Source organism: Mytilus californianus, unplaced genomic scaffold, assembly GCF_021869535.1.
Source record: "Mytilus californianus isolate M0D057914Y unplaced genomic scaffold, xbMytCali1.0.p SCAF_9, whole genome shotgun sequence".
NCBI classification, from domain to species: domain Eukaryota; kingdom Metazoa; phylum Mollusca; class Bivalvia; order Mytilida; family Mytilidae; genus Mytilus; species Mytilus californianus.
In genome coordinates this window covers 15454395-15464703 of record NW_026262745.1, presented here as the reverse complement: position 1 = coordinate 15464703, position 10309 = coordinate 15454395, and positions in this window count along the sequence as shown.

Here is a 10309-nt window from a genome sequence, read left to right as displayed (position 1 = left end):
TGAAACCGGAAGTTGAACTACTGAAAATTATAAAATTAAAAAGTCAATTGACGATTCAAATCCGTACTATAAATACAAACATGAATTGAAAAGTACGAATTGTATCATTTACAAAATGTTCTCTTTTTCCATTTTGTTACATGGAAAGTATATGAATGTTATTTGTTAATAGTTTTACGATCAAATAGCTTATCATTTTACTACATTTGCAGTGGCTTTTGGAGGGTCCTGATGAGGATCATAAATAATTAAATTGACATTGTTACAAAATAATGGGCCAACAAAATAAAGTATTGATGATCTCCCTTTTCACTACTTTTCCAACTAATGTCAGAAACACTTGTCTTTTCATTTCTTTGGACTTAAGCTTGAGTGTCAAAGCTGTCCAACTTCGTTTGAAATATTTTCTTTGGCAAAGGGTGTGTGGTGCTACGGTATGAATGAGCCCCGCATTATCCGCAATGTTTTCCGATGGTCATACACAAGAATCAGGGACAGCTCAGCGGGGGTAGCGTTATCAGTGACCAACAACGGAGCATTTTTGGACTGATAAAATTTAACATTGTTGTATATGGAAAAAACATGACAGTTGCTTTAAAATGATTTGTCAACATTTTATTTGTACAATCATAAACTATTGCCATGACAGGTGAAAAAGTTATTAGATTTATCTTTATTTTGATGTAAAAAAAAAAATTTTATGTTATTTTAAAGTGGTGTCCCTAATGATTTGAAAATTTCCCATGAAAAGATACGTTTTTCCTACATAACTTAACCAAGTTCAATGATGACGAGTGGTAGTAAAAAAAATCCTATAAAATTCGTTATTGCAGTGACATTATTTCGCCATGTCCTATGTTTTTTTTGTGTAATTCTTCTTTCTGAAGGTGCAAAAAAATATCAAACGTCAGTTCATGTATACGTATATTGTAAAGAACTGAAACCGATATCTATACATACCATATTGGGAAAGAATGAAGATGTTTGATATAAGATAGCGTCGAAACTTAAGAAAAAAAAAATAATAATGTTAATCATTTTTCAATTATTGTTAAAAATAAATTCATGATGACGAAAATGTTAAATTGTTAAATATAACATTATCCGGATAATTTAAATATATAGATAGAACTTAAACACATTTTGTATGATTAGAAAATTGCTAATGAATTACAAAGAGCTTATTTGCAGTACACACCTAATGACAAAGGAAACAATGTGAATTTGAAATTCTGTACTAAAAGTTGGATGATGAATTAATTAAAAATGCAAAGCATAGCATTTGTGTATTGCTATTACAGTTTTGTAGGGTTCGGGAAAAGTAACATTTAATTGTTTTTCTTTCTCGTAAACACTTATTATGTATAATACATATTTTATTTATTGGAAGGAAAAAGATATGTACGAGTATCGTTTATTGTGTTCTTATCTTAACCAGTTTAAACAACAACCACCCGTTGTTTTATCATCTGCCAGCTATTCAATTAATGAAAGATGTAGACCGACATTCATGCTGATTTTGAATATCATTTGACAGTACTAAAAGTTTAATGTACACTTAACGTATAACTCCGTCAACTTCTGTACTCAGGGATGTTTATACATGAACATATATAGCCCCGTCTAACATGTCTTGTGTGCATGAGAGATTTAACTAAAATTTTGAATGTTAAAATATTGGAATGATTCGTTCATTGTTGAAGACCCTACATCAACTGTCAAGATGAAGAACGGGAATAAAAGCCCTGCCCATTGATAATTTTCTATGTTTTCTATGTATTGTGTGCGATTTTGTCCCATGTACATTTACGGAGTCCATATCCTTTTATTTTCTATCCAATATGTTAATTGTGCATCTAGAACATTCAAATGTCCGATGATATAAAAAAAAAAAACTTATTCAACAGTTAAATTATAATAATAAATTCAAAAACAGTTGGGCACTCTCTTAGACATATCATTTGATATCTGCAACAGGTTTTCTGATATTTCAAAAATAATATTACTTTGCCTTTCAATATCAGTGTAATCATTTCTATCAGACCAAACTTTTTCTATGAATGAAGGTAGATGTGGGGTATAAGTAAATGCAGAAGTCATGAACTTCTGGTAAATGAGATAGCAACCCAACCATGCACATACATAACTTAGACATCTTGAGAGCAAAATATAGCCTTCTCCAAAAGACAGGCTCTTACAGGGCAACTTAGATACTCAACAATAGACATGCCTTTATAAAAATGTCAAGATCTAAATCGCCCAGAGTCTACACGTTCAATGTGAATTTAAAAAAAACTATGTGGTGTTTGCTTACATCCTCGTTTTTCAGTCTCTGGTGGATTATTTTCTAATATTGACAATAATACCACATCTTCTTATTTTTCTTAAGGTCTGTTATAAACACAAACATTCTCCAAATAACGAAAACAAATAAGATATGACATACGACAACTACTTACGAGGTCCCCAAATTTGGACAGGTACCAGTACATGTATATGGAAATGTGTTCGAGTTAAACTTACTTTTGTAGGTCTCAACCCTCCCCCTTTTGAATCTCAGTATAGATTAACAGAACGTGCATAAAAGAAAAAACAAAACAGACAAGTTCTAGAAAAGAACTTAACTCTGGTTTGTTTAAGTTTATGTCACACATCTTGTTTTTGGTACCGAAAATTTGCTATCCTATGCTTTTTTTTCACAGTAAATCGTCTAAGTTCCAATTCGCCTCCTTTTGGTGTCTATATAAAAATGACCGTCCCACATGAGTGCATATTAAATATTTTTGAAAATCTATTTTGCCTTTCTGCTTACCGGGCTATGTGATTACAAAATTGTTTTGGATAGACATGTTTTTGTTTATGTACAATGGCTGTATAAAAAGTTGTATATAGCAGACCTATAATTCTTTTTCATGAACTTATTTAGCGATTTTGCAGGTAAATATATATGAAAACATTTGTTATCTTCATCAATATGAATTGCTTTTTAAACTTGCTTGAGGAAGACGGAAAACGATCCCGGATACACATGTGAAGATGAAGCTCTATAGTTTATTGAAAAATTTAGATTCACACCGCATATGTTTTGGAGATTTACGAGTTTCATATGAAATTGTATTGTGTCTTGTTTTTGCATATTACTCCCATCTTTTCTTTTCAATATGGGTTTATGTTAAGAATAAACATCATTAATATAAAGGTAATACAGATACAGCGTTTTTTTCTTTTATATGATTTCTCATATTTTCATACCGGGGCATTTTATAACATAACTTTTTATAACATGTATAACTGGGTTTTACTCATTGTTAATTAAATGACGTACAGTGTCCTATAGTTGTTAACATCCTCGTATTTTGTTCTTTCAATTGACGGAAAGTTTTCATCATACCACAACTTTTTATTTATAAGCCAATATATCCATTTGTTGAATTAAGATGATACATTTCAAATGTAGGCCATAAAAGCCCCGGACACGAAGATGGTACCAGAAAAAAGTCAGGTTAGAGATAGTTTGTCTCTGATTTACAATGTGAAAAACTTATTTCATAGTAATATTTTGTGTTTTCTTGAACATTAATAATTATAAGTATAAACAACTTTGTAAACAAAATTAATTCACGGTAAAAGAATTCATAATGATCTAGTGATTATTTAGAAAATAGGCTGCGAAAAAAATTGTTATTACTTGACTGGCTTTATGGTACCAAGAAATATATCCTTTGCATAAATAAAATTTATCAATTCTAACGAACAATATCCCAAGCTGTATAATGATGAATTTTTGTGATAAAAAGAAAGTACTTCAATAATTTAAGTTTCTCTAATATATTCAAACGATAGTAAACAGTTTTACTATTTAATTGTGAATTTTTGTTCCATCAATTGTGTGACGGTCAGGCGTGGGACTTTGTGCCATTTACTTGCAACTCAAGACTCAAAATATACAATTCCTTGCTACAGCCCAAGTACAATGTAGCAATATTGCATATTTAATATAATTTTTCTTTCCCTTAAAACCAAGTGTCTTGCTGATAGCAAGGATTTAAAACTATACAAATCCTTGCTGATAGTTAACATGTTAAAGGATTCCCACTGATTAATCAATTAACACATATATGATCATCCGGAGTCGGAGGGGTCCTGATCCCGAAATCCCGGGCTTAAAAACATGAAATCCCGAGGTCCCGAATTTAAAGAAATTTAAATCCCGACATCCCGAAATTCGAAAAAAGAATTCCCGGATTCCGAAAGGATCAATCCTGAAATCTCGAGCTTAAAACACCCGATCCCGGAGTCCCTATACTGAATGCTGCCAAGAGACTGAATATTTCATTGACATCTGATTAACTTTTATCAATTTATAGTGATTCATATGTGTAAATTAATCCAGTAATTTTTGTAATTAAGACGTACTTGGATAATAAAAAGTAGTTGATTGTCCAGATAAAATTGACATGCCATGTCCAATTTCAGGAATAGCTGACGAGGAAAATTGACCAGCATTTTTATAATTCGTCTTGCATTCCCTTGGGAATTTATTTCAAACATAAGAATACCAGAAATACTTGACCGGAATCGACTTCTTCTTATAATTTTCAGAAAAGACAAGCCGAGTTAATTTGAAATTAATTGGTAAACTGGGAAATCAGTTGATGAATTAACAGATTAATAAATGGTCATTTATCACATTTTCATATTTCACAGTTGTGTTTAATTTACTGTATCGTATTTTTGTATTAAATGCATACCCGCAATCGGCGAATATTGAATGCATTTATGATAAAGAAAGGTCAAATGTTCAAGACGAAATAAAATTTTGATTTGATTTCATGGGTTCTCTTTTAAATGGATTGAAATGTCCAAATATGAAAAAAGAGAGAAGAAACCAAGTGACAATCAAAAACCTAAATTCGAAGAAAGACACACAGCAATGACGAACTGACAAACACCAAATTAAGATGGGCTTAGGAGCCTCCAATTCAAGATAGATTAGTCCAGACTTTAGAGCTTGTATAGCTGAGATGGAATAATACTTCATTCTCAACCTACGAACTGTATAAATTGCAATCAGCGTTAGAAAGCAAATCAAATTGTGTGTCTCCCCGTCAGATGGACGAGGATGAAAACAAAATTATGATTCTATATGAAAAAATTATATTTTTTACCAATCTGCTCTCAGTATGTTTCCTAAATCCGACTCTGATAAGTCTAGGAAAGATAAACGGCAAAGTTTCGAATAATATACAACACGCACTTTTTCACCCAAAGACACAATGTTGCAACACGATTTATATTTGTCGGTGTCCAAAACTATGCGGAATTCTTTAATTAGAATCTATGAAATTAATAACCCAGAAAGATACTTGCATTATCATGTTTTGCTTACTGAGAACAGATGTTTATACATACAGTGTAAAGTAATCTCTTCCACAGAGAAAGAGTTCAGCACTTGTTTGTGATTGAAAGTTTGACTTTTATGTTTAAACCATTGTCGAACTGAAAATCCATTAGTGCTAAAAGAATGCAAATACTGCAAATGATGCGAACTATAGGTCTTGTATGCAAATAAATTGTGAGAAATACAGAGGAAGGAAAGATCTCACATTACATACGTAAGGTTATCTTAGGTGCGTTAATTTGTAACTGCAACCATCTGCTTTACAGATTGAATAATGAAGAAATACGGCTTTTATATGTGGACTTAGCAGATGCAAGCAGCAATGACAGACAACGTTTTGTCATGATTAATCAAATTGGATGGCATGTGTTATGAGAAATGTTAAAAAATATCATCAATATGCTATGCCATTGTTTTACATGCAGAAAGGATGTCCGGTGTCAGAATTAACCACTTTCCATCCCAAGTGTTTATCATCAGACATGCAACAACCATTCGAATATTCTAAAGCCCATATATTGTCTCATTATATGTTTGGTACAAATTGGTAATTTTCGCTTCTTATTGCATTTTTTTATTTATTTATTTTTTAAATTGAACAAGCACGACTCACCGTTGGTAAATCAGCGGCATTTCATGGAATTATATAGTCTTTCGATAGTTTTGGTATTTTCATATGCATTCATATATATGCAAATAATTATGTGTATTTCTATAAATTTATATGAACTAGCACCACGAATACATCGAACATCACGATTAAAAAGACATTAAAAAGAAACTCAAATTTGATATGAAATGCATACAGTCATCTAAATACACTCTTTAGATCTAAGAATCATAAATACACATATACTCCTGTATCGTGCCACATGTGGAACAGGATCTGCTTACCCTTCCGGGGCACCTGAGATCACCCCCAGTTTTTGGTGGGGTTCGTGTTGCTTAGTCTTTAGTTTTCTATGTTGTGTCATCTGTACTATTATTTGTCTGTTTGTCTTTTTATTTTTGGCCATGGCGTTGTCAGTTTGTTTTCGATCTATGAGTTTGACTGTCCCTCTGGTATCTTTCGTCCCTCTTCTGGAAACGGTTATTTTGGACGATGAGTACATGTTGGCTTCACATATTTAAATCATCATCTGTAAAGACATATTTCTGCAATTAAAAATAATCAGCCGAAAATTTTGAATTATCATTACTCTTATGTATTCAAATATGGGAACCATTTAATTTTATATCCTCTTAAAAATTCGTGTGGTCCATAATCTTTAATACTTTTTATAGTCTATTTTAATAAATGCGTAAAATTATAATGAAGTTTTCTATCCTCTTCGATCAAATATTTACGTTTACCTGCAAACTTCAAACGAATAACTGTCAGAATAAATCTGAATATTGATGGTATCTGTCGTTAAATAATCTTTTTTGACAAGATTTAGTCAACCGTATTAAATAGTATGATCAGAAACTATAAATTATGACAGTTTTACAGCAAGCATCTGGCTAAAGACTATTTACACATTATCTTTTTCAAAAAAGTCTCGACAGGGAACTGGTCATCTTTTTTAATCGCGAATACTTTGTCTCCTTCTCTTGTTCGTTGTGGATATTATTCCAGACATTTCATTTTGTTTTTCAACAAGCGATGAATCTTCTCCCATTTCTGCACACTAATCGGCCAGGGTGAAATAGGCTGTGGTGGAGTGGGTGCAAGTTATGTTATAAAGTATGAGCGTAGACATACATAAAGTTAATCTCTTTACTCATATAAACATGCAGTAACATTGCATTTACAATTTTGTAACTGTGCGTTTTTCATTATTTTTATAAAATATTTGTGTTATGTGACTTATTTGAAATGCTATAGTAAATTTGTCCTTGTCTTGGTTGGAATTTTTCTAAAACTACATGCAATACAGTCCTACTAACTAACATACATGTTACATTATTTGCTTGATTGATTCGTGTTTAACGCCACTTTCAGCACTATTGTTCTATTTCATGGCGATCAGTTTTTATTGGTGCAGGAAGGCGGAGTGCCCGGAGAGAACCACCGACCTTCGGTAGGAAAACTGACAATCCTAGTCAATTAAGATTGGAATCGAATGCACCTGCCAGGTGCGGGGTTCGAATTCACAAACCCAGCTGGCTAGTGATACGTATATTGTAGTTCGACTATACTTAAACCACTCGGTTACCGAGGCCCTCGTATATGTTAGAAGAGATTACACTAAGAAACTCGTGATGATATGTGACTGTGGCCCTCCTTTGACTATGTAAAAGTTTAATCCTTATTAAAGTATTGAAGTTAGGGATGAATTAATCAGAAATGTGATGCATAATTTTTTATTTGTTTTTCAAATCCTATTCAGAGTTATCCTATTTTATGTTATTATAAATTAGAAAGACAGCGAGATTGTCACCAAACACAGCGTAAGTCGTGCAGAGTTCGACAATTTTTGTTTCTGCACATTAAATTGTATGCATGGTTCTGCCACATTAAATAAATTCCTAGACCTGAGTTATGTCTTCTTTCCCATTGCAGTATTATACAATAAAAGGCATAACGGGAATCGCTAAAAGTATGCCACACAGTACAATAGGTATTTTCGTTTAATTTTGTTAGGTGAAAACATAGAAAAAAAACTGATAACTGTGTTATATCTCTAGTTTGTGGTATTTTTTGTACCAGCTAGTAATTTTATTGGTACACAGATAGTTCTTCTATTTTACTTGCATTAATAGAAAAACAAAGGATATGGGGTATTCATCCATGATACAAAATCAGTACATGCACAGTAAAAAAACACACAAAAGGCAAAGGAACAGCACTTTTATTGCTGTTCTTCATATCAAAGTCACAGTGGGGCCTTCAACACAGAGCAAAAAAATCTAACCTCACTGCAAGTTTAAGACGGCCCCTAGCACCGGTTTGAGCGTAATTCTTTGCGAAATGATTCGGATAGACTTTTTAAAATATAACACCACCAAATCGGGCCCGGTCAAAAAAACATACTGGAAAGTAGTATACATATTTAAAACAATAGTTCCTTCTTAAAGGTGTTAATATTTTTTTCTCCCGAAAAGAGGACTGATCTTGAAGGATTTATAACCGTACAACATACTATACCAACCACTAACACCGGACTCATTTGAAAAAATAATGTCATAGAAACAGCCGTCCAGATAGCCTGGCTTGGGATACAGACATAGAGTTTGGTGGAATAAACCAGTTTTCCGTCCGCACACACCTCCATTTTTGTATGTTTTTCTACGGCTCATAGTTTTTATTCCCCCGTATATGTATTTTTTTTTTTCATTTTTGGAGAAGATTAATTCATTTTTAATAGCAATACAATGTAGAATAATATATGGTTGAAGGCTATAATTTGAACCAATTCGTTTTGGCTTTGCGTTTCTATATATTAGGAAAATATTTTGCCAAAAATAGCAAAACATTTTAGGAGTTGAATTGAAGAAATCGGTCAAATTCAATCCTTATAATTCATAAAATTAATAAAACGGACACTCATTAAACGTTATTTTTTAACGACCAGTAACTGTTTTTAAAATTGCTTATAACTGGTCTCCAGTTTAGAAACTTTATGTTTATACCATATTTTCCATGGGTCACTGTTCAAGGATTCATTCATAGTTTGTCGAAACTTTTGGATTTTCTTTGATATGTGATTTGTGCAGTATACAGTCATGAAATCCATAATTTCTATTTGTGAACAATTTGTTTATATATAATTATATCAGATTTACAATGCACTATAAATGATTTTACTCAATATTTATATATACATATATATATAAACACATCTATAAATAAACATTGCGGTTTTTATCCAACGCAGTCATAGGTTTGAACGTTATTTTCAATCTAGAATTATTTATATAAACACATCTATATATTCTTTTTTCAATGTGAACGCCACGAACAAACCTATGCAGTCAGATAATAAAACCGTGTTAATTTGGAAGTGAAGAATTTTCCAATTAAATTTATCAGTAAATAAATGATCTTTCCTGTGAGTTTGGCATTCCAGTATAGTTTGAGCGAAGATATTTTGAAATGTTACTGGTCGATTATCTCTGGAACATGGACGCGGTTTTTATCATGATCTTATACTTAATTTTGTTTAAACTGTACGGTACTACAGTGTATATAGCACACTCTATAGCATTCACAAGAACAAATATTAGAAATGTTTGATTTACTGATTTTGCCAATCACGGGTCCTCTATCTGTTCATAAAAAGGGAGACGTGTCCGTATGTACCGTAATTGAGTGACAGCAACTCAACGACTGAAAACCACAAAAGGCATTCAAAAGTTAACATACAGTCTTTCTAACAAGTAGATATAAGATGTGGTATGAGTGCCAATGAGACAACTCTCCACCCAAGTCACAATTTATAAAAGTAAACCATTATAGGTCAAAGTACGGTCTTCAACACGGAGCCTTGGCTCACACCGCACAGCAAACTATAAAGGGCCCCAAAAATTACTAGTGTTAAACCGTCCAAACGGGAAAACCAACGGTCTAATCTATATAAAAAACGAGAAACGAGAAACACTTATGAACCACATCAACAGACGACAACTACTGAACATTAGATTCCTGACTGTCTATAAAGATATCATGCATTATGTCAACTCGTAATCGCCCCGAGTCAAGAAGAGTTTAAATAGATTAAAATCAACAGAATACTACAATGTATACTAGTATATAAAATCTGTCTTCAATACTGTCTTCTTATATAGGGCTGGCAAATGAACATGTGGTTGAAGTAAACTATATATATTCTTAAGATTTCAACCTCTCGCCTGTTTAAACTTTATAAGTTAAATAAACAATGACATATCAAACGCAAAAGAAAAATATGAACAGCAAAAATACGT